This window comes from Ornithorhynchus anatinus, chromosome 11 (genome assembly GCF_004115215.2).
Source record: "Ornithorhynchus anatinus isolate Pmale09 chromosome 11, mOrnAna1.pri.v4, whole genome shotgun sequence".
Lineage (NCBI taxonomy): Eukaryota > Metazoa > Chordata > Mammalia > Monotremata > Ornithorhynchidae > Ornithorhynchus > Ornithorhynchus anatinus.
The window spans coordinates 12,010,614-12,029,737 of NC_041738.1; the positions used below are offsets into that span (position 1 = coordinate 12,010,614).

At 45.9% G+C, this 19,124-nt stretch overlaps 1 protein-coding gene and 1 long non-coding RNA gene across 3 annotated transcripts in view; one reads left to right on the forward strand and one right to left on the reverse strand.

Moving 5' to 3' along the window:
• The window catches only part of KIRREL3 (kirre like nephrin family adhesion molecule 3), a 398,688-nt gene that overhangs the window by 240,424 nt on the left and 139,140 nt on the right, over window positions 1–19,124 (forward strand). The gene's annotated exons all lie outside the window — the stretch shown is intronic.
• On the reverse strand, window positions 1,627–11,909 carry LOC120638696. Its single transcript, XR_005660569.1, has 2 exons — window positions 11,851–11,909; window positions 1,627–2,212 (listed from the first exon to the last, which is right to left on the reverse strand). It is a non-coding gene; the product is annotated as an uncharacterized LOC120638696 (long non-coding RNA).

Consider the following 19,124-nt stretch of genomic DNA (forward strand, 5'->3'; position numbering starts at 1 on the left):
AAGTCTAACAAAGCCTGGACAAAGCCCAGCCCCAAAGACATCAGCCTCCTCTCTCTCTATCTCTTCCACTCTGTCTCCGGTACCTAGTGCAAGGCAGATGAGTTTGGAGAATATATTAAAAAGCAATTATGATGTCCTCGCCTTCCGTAGCAGGGCCCTTCCTCCCAGCAGGATGCTGGATCTCCCGTCAAGTTATACAGATGCGAGTCGCTATCAAGGCGCGATCTTTCGGGACCTAATTTTCAGGACCACTGGGCTTCGAGGCCGAGCGGGCCGAAGGTCCGTCCATAAATCTTTGATTCCGTCTCCCTGGCCTGGACTTCTGATGGGACGAGGGAAGCCCAGATTTCTGCTGACTGAACTTGTCTTGTCTGGAGGGCCTCCTTGCCAAGGCTAGGATTGGGGGGCCTCCTCTGGTTTCGTTTGCTTCCGTTCTAGATAATGGATGTGTCTGGCTCCACAGAAGAGACAAAGGCAGCCAACACCTGATTATTCTGGGACTGATGTTCTGGCTTTTGCATTATTTTGGGGGCGGTTTTTTAGCTCTTATTTATCCAGGTCCATTTCTTCTCTTCTTAGGGTATTTGTTACTGTGTGCCAGGCACTGTGCAAAACGCTGGGGTAGATACAAGCTAATCAGATTGCACACAGTCCATGTCCCCCAAGGGGATCACAGACTTAATCCCTAACCTACAGATGAGGCAACTGAGGCAACAGAGAAGTGAAGCAGACAGGTGGCAGAGCCGAACTAGTACCCAGGTCCTTCTGATGTCCAGGCCCGTGCTCTATCCACTAGGCTAAGCTGCTTCTCCTTCCCACTTCTGCAGCCCTTCAGGATGCTTCAGAAGCCTGGTCTAGTGGAAACAGCCCAGGACTGGAAGTCAAGAGACTTCCGTTCTAATCCCAGGTCTAACACTTGCCTGCTGGGTGACCATGGACAAGTCACTGAACTTCTCTGAGCCTAAGTTTCCTCATCTATAAAATAGGGATTCAATACCTCTTTTGGCGGGGGGGGGGGGTTGGTTAGTTGTTGCTTTTTATATTTGTTAAGCACTTACACTTTGTCAGCCACTGTTTGAAGCACTGGGGTAGTTATAAAATAATCAGGTCCCACATGGGACTCATAGTTTTAATCCCCATTTTTATAGATGAGGTAACTGGGGCACAGAGAAGTTAAGTGACTTGCCCAAGCAGAAGACAAGTGGGGAACCAGGATTAGAACTCAGGTCCTTCTGACTCCCAGGCACATGCTCTCTCCACTAAGTCATGCTGCTTCTCCCTCCCTTTTAGACTGTGAACTCCATGTGGGACAGGGATTGTGTCCAACCTGTTTAGCTTATATCTACCCCTGTGCTTAGTACAGTGCCTGACACTGAGTAAGCACTTTATAAATGCCATAAGAAAAAAAGCAGGGTAAATTGCTTAAGCACATCCTTAACAAATGGGTCATATTCTTCCTCAGTATTCCTTGGTCTCCTCGGCAGATTCCTTTACCAGGCAGGCTTCCAGCACTTAGAAGAGTACTTTGTACATAGTAAATGCTTAACAAATATCATCATTATCATTATCCCTGTCGTGCTCCCTCTCCTCCAAACCGCCTCATCATGCCACGAGACGCTTCCCGGCTTTTGGGTTTTGATGCTGAATTGTTTGTCAAGCAGTTTACTATCTGACATTGTGCAGACAGTACCTCCCTAAGACACTTGCTACTGGAAATTGTTTTTAGAAATGCCAACCCCATCAAATGGAAACGGGCGCTGTGTTGCGATTGAGTTTGCGAGCTGTGTGGCCGCTGATTGCTTTTGATTTTCTTTCACCGTCCACTGGCAAAGTTATTTTCTGGAAGTCCTTTGTCCAAACATCATTAAGCGAGGTGGTATCTTGGCTGGATTTGAAGGCAGCGGAACAGAAGCCCAGAGATATTGACCAATTAAATCACGTTGTTCACGCCATCACAGCAGCACTCCAATGTTTCCCAAACAGCATTGTGCCCTACCTGCACCATCTCGCAGAATGCTCCTTGGGTCGTGAGTCACGTTGGTTTAGGGTTATCAGGTGGAGAGAGACAGTCATATCTGCAATAGATCCAGGAAGTTTTTTGCAAGCATTTTCCCGGGATCAAACCCAAAATAAATGGTCCTGGAACACAAATGCCAGTTGATCAGCATCTTCTTGTGTCCTTTCTTCCATTCCTCCGCTGAGAATCTTGACCCTAAATTCAGATCAGCAGCGTTAGAAGCCTATTGGATAGAGTCCGGGCCTGGGAGTCAGAAGGACCTGGGTTCTAATGCGGACTGTGCCACTTCTCTGCTGTGTGACTTTGGCCAGGCCGCTTTGTTTCTCTGTGCCTCAGTTACCTCTTCTGTAAAATGGGGATTAAGGGATTAAGACTATCAGAACCATGTGGGACAGGGACTGTGTCCAACCCAGTATCTACCTTGTATCTACCCCAGTGCTTAATAGAGTGCCTGGCATATAATAAATGCTTAACAAATACCATTAAAAAGAGATAAATCAGCAATGACTAGTGAAAGAGTGTAGGATTAGGAGGCAGGAGATGGGGGTTCTATCCCCAGCTGGACCACTGGCCTGCTGGTTGATCTTGGGCAAGTCGCTTAACCTTTCTGGGCCTCACTTTCTTTATCTGGAAAATGGAGATAAAATGCCTGTTCTCCCTCCCTCTTGGATTATGTCCTTGGGGGTTGGACAAGGATTGCATACAATCTGATTATCTTGTATCTACCCCATTATTTAGCACCGAGTATGCACTGAATAAATAACACAATACTAATACTAAATACACCCTGTAAGGTCTCACTGAAAAAGCAGAGAGTGCCCCAAAGTGCTTCTACCCTGCATGGAGTTCAGTCAATCAAGGGTATTTATTACCTAGTGGAAAGATCTCTGGCCTAGGAATAGGAAGATAGGGGTTCTAGTCCCAATTTCGCCATTTGCCTGCTGTGTGACCTTGGGGAAATCACTTAATTTTTCTGGGCTTCTATTTCCTCATCTTTAAAAATGTTGTTAAAATACCTGACCTCACTCCCTTTTAGACGCTAAACCCCACGTGGGACAGAGACTGTGTTCAATCTAATTATCTGGTACCAGCCCCACGGTTTGGTGCTTAGTGTTTAATAAATGTCATCATTACTGTGTGACGAGCACTGCGCTAAGAACTCAGGAGAGTACAGTGATACAATCCCTGCCCCCAGAGAGTTTAGAGTATAGCAGGGGGAACAGAGGGTGGAATAATTTACAGATTAAAGGAGGAAGGAGAAATTGACCTCTCCAAAAGAGTCACCCATGTCCTGTCTCTCTTCTGGAACACTCTCCCTCTTCATATTCAAGTACTGAGTGCTTGGAATGTACAATTTGGCAGCATATAGAGACAATCCCTGCCCAACAGTGGGGTCAACACACACTCTCCCCCCTTCAAAGCTTTATGAGAGGCACATCTTCTCCAAGTGGGCTTCCCTAAACCTTATTTCCGCTTCTCACTACCTTCCTCATTGCCCTGGCACTTGGATTTGCTCCCTTTATTAACCCCTCCATCAGGCTCACAGCATTTAGATACATATGTCTGACTCCCCCTCTAGAATGTAAACTCACTGTGGGCAAGGAATAGGTCTACAACTCCATTATATTGTATTACATTGTAATATTGTACTCTGTACACAGTAAGCGCTCAATAAATATGACTGATTGATTGATAAGTATTTGTTTAATGTGCCTGGAGATAATAAGCAGAGTTTATCTCGGTCACAGATCCTGATGGGTCCCCCAAAGCCCAGCTCCCATTACAATTAGGGAGGAGGTTAGAATTGGGAAAAGGGAGTGGGCGGGACAGGTGTGTGACTTTGGGCAAATCACTTAACTTCTCGGTGCCTCAGTTACCTCATCTGTAAAATGGGGATTAAGACTGTGAGCCCCACGTGGGACAACCTGATTCCCCTGTGTCTACCCCAGCGCTTAGAACAGTGCTCGGCACATAGTAAGCGCTTAACAAATATCAACATTATTATTATTATTATTAATTTCTTGTACAACCTGCACAGAGGACCAGTGAAGAGGTGATAAGAATCTGAGGATCTGCTTTGTCCCGGACTTCCCAGAGTAGTGGGTTTGGGATTCTCTAGAGAAGTAGCGTGGCCTAGTGGAAAGAGCATGGGCTTGCTAGTCAGAGCACCAGAGTTCTAATCCCGGATCTGCCTTGTACCTCCTGTGACCTTGAGCAAGTCACTTCACTTTTCTGTGCCTCAGTTCCTTCATCTGCAAACTGAGGATTCAATATCCGCTCTTCCTCCTATTTAGACTGTGAACCCCATATAGGACCTGATGACCTTATACCTACCCCAGCGCTTAGTACAGTACTTAGTAAGTGCTTAAAAAATACTACAATTGTTATTGTTAAAGGAGAGGGCTCAGGCTTTCTGAAGGGTAGAGGAGGTTGTCTGGGGGCTCTGCCCCAGACGTTTGACCAACAAGGCCACTTGGTCCAGGAGACCCCAGTCATTCTGGGACCAAATCAGTCCCTGGAACCACCAGCTCACAGGCTCTGTCCCAGGAGGACTATATAAGGAGCAGACCTATTGCATGGGGAAATAATTATGCTTCTATCCCTCCTTCCCCCAATCAATCAGTGGCATTTATTGAGGACTTTACTAGGTGCTAAGAGCTTGGGATAGTACAAAAGAAGAGAATCAGTCAAGTTCCCTGTCCATAAGGAGCCCTTACCCACAAACAAAGAGCAAAAATCAATATCCCATTGGCCAATATGTCATAGACACCTCATCCCCAAGGGACTGAGAAAAGGGAACTCCTGGGTTTCTTTTTCGTTTTTGTATTATGGTATTGGTTAAACACTTACTAAATGCCAGCCACTGAACTAAAGCCTGGGCTAGATACAAGCTAATCATGTTGGACACAATCCATGTCCCAAATGGGATTCACAGACTTAATCCCCATTTTACAGATCAGGTAACTGAGGCACAGAGACGTTAAATGATTTGCCCAAAGCCACCCAGCAGATAAGTGGCAGAGCGAGAATTAGAACTCAGATCCTTCTGACTCCCAGGCCTGTGGTCTATCCATTAGGCCATGTTGCTTCTCTGCATTTTTAGTTATGGTATGTACTAAGCCCTTATTAAGTGCAAAGCACAGGGGTAAATTCAAGATAATCAGATCACACACTGTCACTGTTCACCATCTAAGAGGGAGGAAGAGTAGGTATTCATTCAATCATATTTATTAATCACTGTACTAAGCACTTGGGAGTGTACAATATAACAATAAACAGATATCTTCCCTTGCCACAATGAGCTTACAGTCTATGTTATGTTACAGGTATGTTATCCCCTTTTTACAGATGAAGAAAAAAAGGCAGAGAGTTTAAGGGACTTGACCAAGGTCACACAGTGGGCCAGAACTGGAATTAGAACCCAGGTCTCCAGAACTCCTTCCTTCAAGATCACAGCTGCTACTTCACTTCAGAGTAGCCTAGGGGAACTAGGGGCAGGGAACAGTGCTTGGAACATAGTAAGCGCTTAACAAATGCCATTGTTATTATTAACTCCCGAAATGGAATTAAACCACAGTTTGGGGCAATTCAGTTTGGGGGCAATTCCGGTTCACTGGGAGGCTTGAGGGATTAACTAGATAATATCCCATTTCACCTGAACTCCTTCCTCCCTCCCTTCCAGGCCCTGCCCTCCCAAACCCAAGCTCTGCTTTGTCCTCTCTGACTTAGTCACACAGGTGTTTGGAGCCTTTGAATATTCTGTTTTCCAGGCCCTTTGATATTCAACAGGGAGATTTCCCAAAGTAAAATGCTGTTTCAAGGCTCAGGTTTGTGCTGCTAATGGCATCTTTATCCTCGATGTTCCTTTTGATCCTCCTGTGATGTTCTCCATTGCCCAATTCTCTGCTGCTTCCAGGGTTGATGCAAAAACATGCCCAGTTTAAGAGGGCTGGTACAGAGGTGAGACAGCTCCAGTTTGAGAGACCAGGGGCCGCTCCATTTGGAGGGAGTAATCAAGGAGATGACTCCAGGTTGAAAAAGCATGTGCAGTGGTGAGGAAGCTCCAGTCTGATACAGCTCCCGGGCTTACCTAAGCACATAACTTCTCCACCTGATTTCCCCTACCACTCCCCTCTAGCTGCTAGAAACCCATTTCATGTTCCCTATTACTTCCACCTATCTGTAATTTATTTCAGGACCTGACTCCCCTTCGAAACTGTAAGTTCCTTCAAGAGAGAGATCTGGCTTACTTATCCTATTGTCCTCTCCCAAGAGTTTAGCGGTAGTGGAGTTAAATTTCTACTACTGCTATTAATAATGATAATTCTGGTATTTGTTAAAGTGTTTACTATGTGCTAAGAACCATACTACAAGATAATCAGGTTCAAGATAATCAGGTCAGACAGACTCCCTGTCCTACCTGGGGCTCATTTTCCAACAGGGTGGTGTAGGGCCATTTAAAAGGCATTTAATCCTCATTTTGCAGATGAAGGTGCAGAGAGAAGTCTTTCATTCAATTGTATTTTTTGAGTGCTTACTGTGCGCAGAGCACTGAAGTAAGCGTTTGGGAGAGTACAACAGAGCAATAAACAGACACGTTCCCTGCCCACAACGAAGCGTACAATCTAGAGAGAAGTAAAGCAATTTACCCAAGGTCACCCAACTGGCAAATGACAGAGCTGGGATTACTGTTTATTGTTGTATTGTACTTTCCTGAGTGCTTAGTAGAGTGTTCTGCACAAAGTAAGCACTCAATAAATACGATTGAATGAATGAGTGAACCCAGGTCTTCTCACTAGAACACTCAACTTCCTTACTGTTTAGAGGTCAATCTATTGATTGATTGGGAATAAAACTGCACTCAGCCTGTCTGGAGCTGTTTGTTGTCCAGTTTGGAGATGGTGGTGACTAAGCACACAGTGAACGCTACATTTCACCTGCCCTGCGGGCAGAAGAGGCAATCTGCTTTGCAGTGATGATCTAGGAGGAGATTCAGAATAGATCAATTAGCCGGTTAATTGGCATGCCCAAATGATTCCATCTCATTAACCCTTTGGCTAGATGCCATGAGGAGTAGTGTGGCCTATAGGATAGAGCACGGTCCTGGGAGTCAGAAGGACTCAGCCACTTATATGCTGTGTGATCTTGGGCAAGTTACTTAATTTCTCAGTACCTCAGTTACTTCATCTGCAAAAATAGGGATTGATTCTGTGAGCCCCGTGTGGGACATGGACTGTGTCTAGCCTTATATACTTATATATTTATAAATAACATCTTATTATTATTATTACATACTGGGGAGAACAGCTATTTTACAGAAGAGAAAATTGAGGCCCAGAGAAGTGAAGTGACTTGTCTGTGATCACTCAGCAAGCAAATCGCAGAACTGGGATTAGAACCAGATCCTCTGCCTCCCAGACCCGGGCTCTTTCCACTAGAACTCACGATCCCTGAAGTAGAGGTCCAGCTAGGGAACCAATTCTACTCCTCTGTGGCCTCACCTATGCACCGGAACTGAGCTCTTTAGCAGTCATTTCACCTTCCTGGGCAGAAGGCAAAATAACTGTGCCAACATGGGCAGGGAAAAGGCAGGAAAGGTCCATAGCCTTTGATGAGCCCAAAGGAGAGGAGAGCCCCGTGAGGCCTTAACAAGATGCAACATCCTGTCAGCTGGTAATTAAAGCTTCCCGGGGAATGTCAGGCTGGTGAGGTGTGAAAGATCAATAGGTTAAGTGCTTTATGTTGCTTCATCGGATACTTAGCACAAATCAAATATTACACCACCATCATTATCAAGCAAATTAAGGGAGCCAGTGGCAGGGCCTGCTGGGAATTCCATCGGATGGGGAGGCAGCAAAATGGCTGTTGAGGCCTCAAAGTGGGGCCAAGATTGGGAAGCAGCCTGGCCTAGTGGAAAGATTGTGGGCCTGGGAGCCACAGAACCTGGTTTCTAATCCCAGCTCCTCCACTGTCTACTGTGTAACTTTGGACAAGTCACTTCACTTCTCTATGCCTCAGTTTCCTCAACAGTAATATGGGAATTAAACCCTACTCCCTCCTACTTAGACTGTGAGCCCCATGTGGGAAAGGGACTGTGTCCTACCTGAGACACTTGAATCTATCCCACTTCTTAGAACAATGCCTGGCCCATAGTAATGGCTTAACAAATGCCATTAAAAAGAAAAAAGATAAGGGTGAGCGCCATACTTCCGGGAGCAAGAGGCCAGAATTAGCGTGCCCTAGCAGAAAAAGCCCTGGCATGGGGATCAGGGTACCGGGTTCCTAAGGAAGCAGCATAGCTTAGTAGATAGAGTACCAGTCTGGCAGTCAGAAGGACCTGGGCACTAATCCGGACTCCATCACTTGCCTACTGTGTGACCTTGGAAAAATCACTTCACTTCTCTGGGCCTCCTTTACCTCATCTGTAAAATGGGGATTAAGACCGTGAACCCTACGTGGGACAGGGACTGTGTCCAACCCAATTATCTTGTATCTACCCCAGTGCTTAGAACAGTACCTGGTACATAGTAAGCACTTGACAAACGACACTATCATTATTATTATTATTATTATTCCAGTTCTTTCCCCAGTACTGGGTGGTAGTGGATAGGAGCCCTCATCTGGCTTGGCAGGCAAAGCAGTTTTGACCTTTGTGATTCAGTTGGGTAAAGGGAGAGGCCGGGGTTGGGGGAAGGGGCAGGAAAAGCCGATGAAAATTCTGCAGCAAAGTCAAAGCTTGCGCGGAACAAAAGCCGGCAATTGTCAACGTGGAAGGCTGTATGAACCCCCTGTGGGATTCGAGCATTTAGAACCTTGGTAGGCCCTGCGGTCGCTGACCCAATTCTGAGAACTGCCACTCAGATTCTGTTTCAGATAAAAGCGAGTCAGCCTAGAAGTTCCCCAGAAACATTATCCTGGCAAAAGATCATCTTCATCTTACTGTCCCCTTTCTCTTGCCAAACCTCTCATAGCAGCGGTTGGAGGCTGCCGGACCACTGCTGGACCGCTAGGATGGGTGGAAAGACAGGATCCTGCCGCCCAACCTGCATACACCCATTTTCCTCCCCTCACCACATCCACCCATTCTCTCTCCCACACCGTGTCCTCCCATTCTCCCCTGATTCCACACCCCCGCATTGTTGCCCAACTCTGCATCTGTCCATTCTCCCCCAGTGCCAGACCCCTCCACGTCATATCCTTCTGTTTTCCTCCCATGCAACATGCTCCCATTCTCCCCCAACACCGTGTCCTCCATTCTCCCCCAATGCCATATCCTCCATTCTCACTTCGTTCCACGTCTGCCTATTCTTATCCAACTCCACATCTATCTATTCTCCCCTAGTGCCGTATCTTCCCATTCTCCCTCCATGCTGCATCTGTCCATTCTTCCCCAACACCATATCCTCCCATTCTCCCCTGATGCCATATCTTCCCATTCTTTCTCCAGCTCCATATCCTCCATTCTCCCTCCCTGCCATGTCTGCCCATTCTCCCCTAACTCCACATCTAGCCATTCTCCCCCAAAGTCATATCCTCCCATTCTCCCTTCATGGCACGTCCTCTCATTTCCCCCTCCACACCTCATCCTCCCATTCTCCCCCTATGACATATCCTCACATTCTCCCCATGCCATGTCCTCTGATTCTCCTTTCATGCCACATCTGCCCATTCTCTGCTCACACTGTGTCCTCCCATTCTCTCCCAACACCATCTCCTCCATTCTCCCTCCATGTCGCATCTGCCCATTCTCCCCCTACTTCATATCTGCCTATTCTCCAGTATGCCTCATCCTTCTACCCTCCCCTGACACTGCATCCTTCCATTCTGCCCTCACTGCAGGTCCTTTGTCCTGCAGGAGAGCTAGAGCCCTCCCAAGGCTAGCTTCCTGCTTCCACTTCCAGAAGACATGATCCTTACCCTCAAGGAGCTTACAGTCTAGCAAGGGAGACAAACACCAAAATATATTACAGGTAGAAAGAAGCAATAGAGTATAAAGCTATGGTCATAAAGGGTTAATGGGGGGAATGGAATTTGTACCCAAGTGGAAGTGCTAAAGCGGCAATAAAGTGGGGAATAGGACTGGGAGATGAGAGATGAAGCAGAGAAATCTTCTTGGAGGAGATGTGCTGTCAGAAGGGTTTTGAAGAAGGCTGCAGCAATGGTCTGCCGGATGTGAAGTGGGAGGGAGTTCCAGGCAGCAGGGAGAGGGTGAGCAAGGGATCAGTGGCGAGAGAGATGAGATCAAAGCCTAGTGAATAGGTTGGCTTGAGAGGAACCAATTTCACAAGGCCAGGTGTAGTGGAATAGGAGTGAGTATAAGTAGAGAGGAAAGAGGATAAGTATGGGGGAGAGAGCTGATTGAGTGCCTAAAAGCTGACGAATAAGAGTCCCTCCTTGATGCAGAGATGGATGGGCAGCGGTTGGAGGTTTCTGAGGAATGGGGAGACAGGAGCAGAACTATGTTTTAATAAAGTGATTCAGGCAGCAGGACGAAGTGAAGACTGGAGAGGCGAGAGGCTGGAGGCAAGGAGGTCAGCAAGGAGGGTGTCAAGACAGTTTGGGAAGGCTTGCCCTCAAGGAACCTACATTTAATGGGGAGTTTATAATCTCTAGGCACAACAGGAGGCTTGAATCAATCAGTCAATCCACCAATTAATAGCATTTACTGAGTGCCTTTTAGATGCAGAGTCCTGTTCTAAGCACAAGGGAGTGTACAATAAACACATGAATCCCCACCCTCAAGTAGTTTACAATCTAATGAGAATCTTACAATCTATGGGCAAAACCCAAGACTTGAATCGAGGGGTAGTAATGATTGAGCACCTTACTGTGTCCAGCACACTATACTAAGCACTTGGCAATATGCAATAGGCATGCTTCCTGCCCTCGACAGGATCTGGGTCCGCTTAAACAAATGAACCAGATGATTTAGTTCCTGGTTTAAATATGTCATTCCCCTGCCATACCTACATTTAAAACATTTTCAGCCCAAGTGCCTGGAAATCCAATTTTGCCTTCATCACTACCAGGTTTACACCAGCATAAGGGATGGAGAAAGTTCAACAAAGAAGGAAAATGTATTCTGCTTCCTCTTTCCTGGGGATGATGGATTTGGGGGGCTCTAGGGAGATAGTTTTAAGCAATTTTAAATAAGAATTAGGACTACGTCTTCCCAGTCGAACAGGCAAGATTCCGGGATGGCCGGAGTCTTAGTCTGGGAAGCCCTCTTGGAGGAGGTGAGCCTTCAGTAGAGCTCTGAAGGGGGGAATTGTTGTTTGGTGGATGTGAAGAGGGAGGACATGGGCCAGGGGATGACAGCGGGACAGGCGAGAATGAGGCACAGTGAAAACATTAGCACCAGAGGGGTGAAGCCATGAGGATTGGCCACATCCGGTGTGATGTCACAAGGAGGTGGAACTAAGATGAGGTCAAAGGTGCTGTGTCCCACTCCTACTCTGAAAAGATACAGCCACCAGCCTCTGGAAAATTACCAGAATCTTTCCTAGGATCTTCCATCTGGGGACGGGTACCATCAGACAAAATTCCACTTTCCCAGCTTGCTCCTTGGTCTTTTTTTTATGGCATTTGTTAAGCACTTACTATGTTCCAGGCACTGTACTAAGCGCTAGGGTAGATACAAGCCAATCAGATTGGACACAGTCCATGTCCCATATGGGGCTCACAATCTTATTCCCCATTTTACAGTTGAGGTAACTGAGGCACTGAGAAGTGAAGTGACATGCTGAAGGTCACACAGCAGACAAGTGGCAAAGTCAGGATTAGAACCCAAGTTCAAGAATCCTTGCCTGTGAACTCTGGGTCCCCAGCCCTACCTGCTAAGTCCTGGATTCCCTGCTGCTCTCCAGCCTCTTTTCCAGTACAACATTCTCCCATCCACCCCCCCCCCCCCCCCCAACTCTTGACAATAGCATAATGAGTGCCCAACAACCAGACTGCTCTTGAACAATGGAAAGGAATTGGAATATTTGGAGGGAGAAGTGTGGGGGAGTGTGGTGTGCCCGGCTGGGAGCGGAGGCTCAGACAGGCACCAGTGATGTTTGATGGAAGGGTGGAAAGGGCCCCTTGCTGTGTCCACAGCATTCCAAGCGTGGGAAACGCCTGAAAGAATCCACTGACGTCTTTGGAATCCATCCCCTGCGGCTCCTGACAATCGTGTCCAAAGCGTCAGACCGCTTTCCATTGTGGGGGATTGTACGTTCGACTCTGAAGGGGTCTGGAGAGGAAGAGCAGCGTTTCTGACTGGAGTTATGTGGGAGGAATTCAAACCCACCTACTCCCACCCCTCTGTGTTGGCCACACATCACCCTTCCCCCACTACTATTAATTTTCCCCAGCTACTTCCCAAAACCCCGAATCGTAACAACCTAAGTCACTTTATATCAGTCAACCAAACAATAGTATTTATTGTGCACTTATCGTGTGCAGAGCACTGTACTAAGCGCTCGGGAGAGTACAACACGGCAAAATTGGTAGATACGTCCCCTGCCTACAGTGAGCTAACAGTCTCAACTATTATATACTTATCTCTGCCCATCCTCAGTATATGTGTAAATATATAATATATGCATATGTACTATACTCTTCCAAGAGCTTAGCACACCTCTGAACATGGAAAATGCTCAATAAATAGGATTGATTGGTGTTTTACATGTTGGTCAGTTGACACTGAGTCAGCAGCTCTCTTTCAGTCAGAGGTCCAGTCCAGTCCTTTTTTGGGCAGTGCTTTTGGGCCAGTTTTCTGTGATGCTCCTGTCACCAAGCCCTTCAGCCCTCCCTCAACTCCACCTAAGCATTCCTCTAGACCTCCCTTGCTGTGGAGTCAGCCTCAACTATCATTCAGTCAATTGTATTTATTGAGCACTTACCTTGTGCAGAGCACTGTACTAAGCTCCTAGGAAACTACACTATAGCAATATAACAGACAAATTCCCTGCCCACAGTCGATCCTATTTATTGAGCACTGACTGTGTGCAGAGCACTGTACTAAGTGCTTGGGCGAGTACATTACAACAGAGTGATTAGACACATTACCTCCATATCAAGCAAAAACTCCTCACTATTGGATTCAAAGCTCTCCATCAACTTGTACCCTCTAACCTCACCTCCCTTTTCTCCTTCAACATCCCAATCCACACACTTAACCCCTCTGGTGCTAACGTTTTCACTGTGCCTCATTCTCGCCTGTCCCGCTGTCGACCCCTGGCCCATGTCCTCCCTCTTCACATCCACCAAACAACAATTCCCCCCTTCAGAGCTCTACTGAAGGCTCACCTCCTCCAAGAGGGCTTCCCAGACTGACTCCCTTTCCCTCAGCACCCCCTCAGCCCCTACTAGCTCCCTTTCCTCTACCCACCCTCTCCGCCCCACAACACTTGTGTTTATAGGTGCATATCTATAATTATATTTATCTATATTATTGCCTGTTTACTTGTTTTGATATGTATATGTCTATAATTATATTTATCTATATTATTGCCTGTTTACTTGCTTTGATATGTATATGTCTATAAGTATATTTATTCATATTGATGCCTGTTTATTTAGTTTTGATGTCTCTCTCCCCCCTTCTAGATTGTAAACCCAGTTTAGACAGGGATTGTCTCTCTTAATTGTTGAATTGTACTTTCCAAGTGCTTTGTACAGTGCTCTGCACACAATAAGCACTCAATAAATATGATTGAATGAATGACCTTACAGTCTTGAACAGAGACAGATAATAAAATAAATTACAGATATGTAGTTTATATCCCCCTCATCCCCACAGTACTTATATATATATCTGTGATTCATTTTTTCATATCGATGTCTGTCTCCCCTCTAGTCTGTAAACTCAATGCAGGCAGGGAATATGTCTGTTTTATTGTTATATTATATTTTTCCAAGTGCTTAGTACAGTGCTCTGTACAGAGAAAGCGCTCAATAAATCCAATTGATTGATATTTACATGTTCTGTGGAGCTGATTTATCAAGGGCAAAACAGAGGGAGAGGAAGTATGAGAAATGAGGGCTAAGTTGGGGAAGACCCCTTGGAAGAGATGTGATTTTAATAAGGTATTGAAAATAGGGAGAGAGGTCTAGAAAGCCTGAGTCTGGGATTCAGGAGATCTGAGTTCTAGTCCCAGGCCCCTCTGGGTGACCTTAGGCAAGTCATTTGACTGCTCTGGGCCTCATCTTTCCACATCTGTAAAATGGAGGTGGTGACGTTTGCCTCTCCCTACCTTGCAGGAATCCTGTGAGGATGAAATGAGATAGTTGATATGAAAGCATTTTAGAACATCAAAGTGCTCTAGAAAAACTCTGATTTTATTACATTGCTATGGTCATGGCTGTCTGTCCTCTCTGTTCACTCTGTCACAGCAACCCAACAGCCACCTTGAGCACTTAGGTAGTAACCAACCCTATCCCAGCACTATGTACATATGTAGTCACACTTGTACACTCAATAATTTATTCATCCTGACAATATTCCAGCTTCCATCTGTTAGATCTCGTTCTCCCACCTCCCCCAACTATTTGTAAATAATTTGTTTGCTTTATTCCCCCATTAGTGCTCGCCATAGTCTTTTCTTATTCCATCAAGTCATCTCCGACACCCATAGCGACACTATGGACACATCCCTCCCAGAACACTTCACCTCCATCAGCAATCATTCTGTAAGTGTATTCACAGAGTTTTCTTGGTAAAAATACATAAGCGGTTTACCATTGCCTCCTTCTGCATGGTAAACTTGAGTCTCTGCCCTCGACTCTCTCCTGTGCCGCTGCTGCTCATCTCAGGTGTTTTGATTTATAGCAGATTGCCTTCCGCTCGCTAGCCACTGCTCAAGCTAGGAATGGGATGGTATGGACAGGTCTCTGTTTGACTCACCCTCCCGTGGTCGAGACTTGTAGAGTACTGGAAACTTTCCAGCTGTGACCCTGAGAGGGGCTCATCTTAGTAAAGGCATTTATTAAGCACTAGGGAAAGGACAACAGAAGCTCCAGAAAAATTCCCTGCCCACAAGGAAATTCCACTGTAACAGGGTGAACAGACACAAATTATAGATGGTGGAATCAGAATAAATTGAATGTTCAACTGATAGACATTTGTTATACTTATATACAGATGTTGGGCGTGGGCAGAGATAAATATATAAATGCTAGATGTGATTTGGGTTGATACAACTTGGAGAATCGGGAATTCAGTGGGAAAGATTCACTGGGGGAGGTGGAGGGATTTTAGATTAGAGTATAATTCCCCTAGGGGCAGAGACCATGTCTCTCAAGTGTTTCATACAGTGCTCTGCTCCCATTCTGACCACAGGAAATATTATTGTTGATGCTGATGATGATGTGGATGACCTTAAGAAGAGAAGCAGTGTGGTTTAGTGGAAAGACCACAGGCTTGGGAGTCAGAGGATGTGAGTTCTAATCCCGTCTCCACCACTTGTAGCTGTGTGACCTTGGGCAAGCTGCTTAACCTCTCTGTGTCTCAGTTACCTCATCTCTAAAATGGGGATTAAGACCATGAGCCCCACGTGGGACAACTTGATTACCTTGGATCTACCCCAGCACTTACAACAGTGCTTGGCACATAGTAAGCGCTTCACAAATACTATCATTATTGTTGAGGAACGGCATGGCCTAGTGGCTAGAGCATGGGCTTGGGAGTCAGAGGTCGTGGGTTCTAATTCCGGTTCCTCTACTTCTCTGCTGTGTGACCTTGGGCAAGCCACTTAACTTCTCTGTGCCTTAGTTACCTCATATGTAAAACAGGGATTGTGACTGTGAGCCCCTTGTGGGACAAACTGATTACCTGGTATTTACCTCAGTACTTAGAACAGTGCTTGGCACATAGTAAGCGCTTAACAAATACCACAATTATTATTATTACCCTGGTGATGGTGGTCCCCCTAGAATGGAAACTCACTGTGGGTGAGGAATATGTCTGTAATAGTGTACTTTCCCAAGCAGTTAGTACAGTGCTCAGCACAGAGTAAGCACTCAAGAAATACAATTGACTGACTGGTGATGATGCTGATGATGGAAGTGTTGACAGTGGTGATTGAAGTGTTGGTGATGATGAGTACAGCGATGATCGATGATGACTGATGATCTAGGACGGTGATAGTGGTGATGGAGGTGTTGATAATCGTAATGATGATGTTGGTGTTGCTGATGATGGTGATGGAGTCTCCTGTTGTGAGCAACTCAGCCCTGAAACTTCAGGCCTGAAACCCTGTGTAACAGAAATAAGTCTAGTACCAGTAGCATGAAGCGTGGCCTTGAGGCAAGAGCCCAGGCTTGGGAGTCAGAGGACGTGAGTTCTAACCCCGGCTCTGCCACTTGTCTGCTGTGTGACCTTGGACAAGTCAATTCACTTCACTATGCCTCAGTTACTTCATCTGTAAAATGGGGATTCATTCATTCATTCAATCGTATTTATTGAGCGCTTACTGTGTGCAGAGTACTAAGTGCTTGGAAAGTACAATTCGGCAACAGAGACAATCCCTACCCAACAATGGGCTCACAGTCTAAAAGGGGGACACAGTCAATAAAACAAAACAAAAGAAGTAGACAGGCATCAATACCATCAAAATAGATAAATAAAATCATAGGTATATACACATCTTTAATAAAATAGAGTAATAAATACATACAAATATACACAAGTGCTTTCGGGAGAGAAAGGGGGTAGAGCAGAGGGAGGGATCAGGACAGTGGGGAGGGGAGGAGGAGCAGAGGGAAAGGGAGGGCTCAGTCTGGAAAGGCCTCCTGGAGGAGGTGAGCTCTCAGTAGGGCTTTGAAGAGGGTGTGAGTCCCACGTGGGGCAACCTTGATCCCTTGTATCTACCCCAGCACTTACAACAATGCTTGGCATGTAATAAGCACTTAAATAATTATTAACATAATTATTAATATAATTATTATAATTACATGCACAGCCTCTCTGTCTCTCTCATCCCAGCTAGTCAAGTGCCCACTAGAACTTGGGGTGCAGCAATCAAGTAGGCTGGCAGGGTGAAGCACACTGGTTTTGTTTTGGTTTAGACTTGGTTTTGTTTTTATTGGATTTAAGTGCTTACTACCAGGCACTGTACTAAATGTACTAAATGTACTAAATGTACTAAATAAATACTATTGAATGAATAAATGCTGGGGTAGATATAAGCAAAGCAGGCTGGACATAGTCCCTGTCCCACATGGGGCTCACAGTCTTGATCCCCATTTTACAGATGAGAGAACTGAGGCACAGAGAAGTAAGTTGCCCGGGGTCACACAGCAAACAAGGGAGGAGTTGGGATCAAGACCCAGGACCTCCTGACTCCTAGGCCAGTACACGATCCACTAGGATCCACTTCTTCTTTGTTATAAATTGTGGAAAAAAAGTGCTATGGTTGAAAGGTGCCTATCTGGTGAGGGAGTTCCGGGGAGGCAGTTGAGGAGGGAAAGTGGGGTGGGGAGGAGAGAGCTTAGTGAGAGAAGCCTTCCTGGGGAGATGTAAAAGGGCTTTGAAGATGGAGAGAGCGTAGTCTGCCAGATGTGAGGAGGGAGGGAATCCCAGACAGGAGGAAGAACGTGAGCGAGTGGCCGATGGAGGGAGATGGGACAACGAGGCTCAGAGAGTCAGTTGGTATTACAGCAGCAGAGTGTGACTCTTGGTTGTAGTGGGAGATGAGTGAGGGTAAATAGTGGGGAGAGAACTGACTGAGTGCTTTAAAGCCCCTGTTGAGGAACTTTTGCTTGATGCCAAGAGGGATGGGCAGCCGTTAAAGGGTTTGAGAAGTGGGGAGAAACATGCCCAGTGTTTAGAAAAATGATCCCAGAAAAATGATCTGGGAGGCAGAAGGAAGGATGGCAAGAAGTCAGATAGGAGAGGGAGAAACAAATAAACAGAACAAACAGACTTAGACTGTGAGCCCGGAGTGGGAAGGGTCAGGGTCCTACTAAATTAAATTGTATCTACCTCAGGGCTTAGTATAGGGTTTGATACGTAGTAATTGCTTAACAGATGACAAATCCAGGCTCCGCCACCTGTCTGCTGTGTCACCTTGGGCAAGCCGCTTAACTTATCTGTGCCTCAGTTGCCTCATCTGTAAAATGGGGATGAAGGTCAGCAAGAAGGCTCATGCAGAAATTAAGGCGGGATAGGATGAGTGCTTGGATTAACGTGGTAGCAGTTTGGATGGAGAGGAAAGGGCGGACTCTAGTGATGTGAAGGTGGAAGCGGAAGGATTTAGTGATGGATTCAGAGAGGCAGTGTGGCCTAGTGGAAACAGCAGGGATCTGGGAGTCAGGAGTCCAGGCTCCTTCTCCCTGCTCTGTCACTGACTCGCTGTGTGACACTGGGTAAGTCATTTACCTCTCTGTTTATTCAACTATAAATTGGGGATAGGACAACTGTCCTCCCTCTTAGAGAATGAGCCCCATAGGGGTCAGGGACTGTGTCAGATTGACTTACATCTAACACAGTGCTTGGCACAGAGTAAGTACTTAAAAAGTAGCATAATTATTATCTTTCCATCTGCTCCCTAGCCAAAAGTAATCTGTTCTTTCCCCTTGAGTCTGCTGGTGTCACATAGATGGACACTCCGCTCTTTCCCCACCTCTCATTGGCCAAGCGTGTTCGGCTGCATTAGTTTGCCGCTTCAATTAGCTTTATAGATGAGTAGCGATTAGTGCCATTTTCACTAGGCCTCTCAGAGATGTTTGAGAGATATGAATACTTTATGAACCCTCCATCACAATTAATGAAGTCTCAATATTTCCCCACTTACTGCGTTCTATGGGATAATCATTCTTTATATGTGTTTCCAGACCTCATACAAGAACAAATCATTTAAACTAATTTGCTAGTTTCTTTTTTTTAAAAAGGCAGGAAAACAAATGGCAGGTGAATGGTTTGTGAGATTTCATATGAAATTAATAGTGCCCTAAAACACCCAAATTCGGCGAGCCCATTATGCGTCCGTAATCAAACCTGATGAATCGCCTAGATAATTCAGGAGTAATTATGCATGAACTACTGACACTTATTTTAAGCTGATACCGGAAGAGTGGGAGTTATTGCAAAGACTCGATTAGACTCCCCGAATTTGCGGGCACC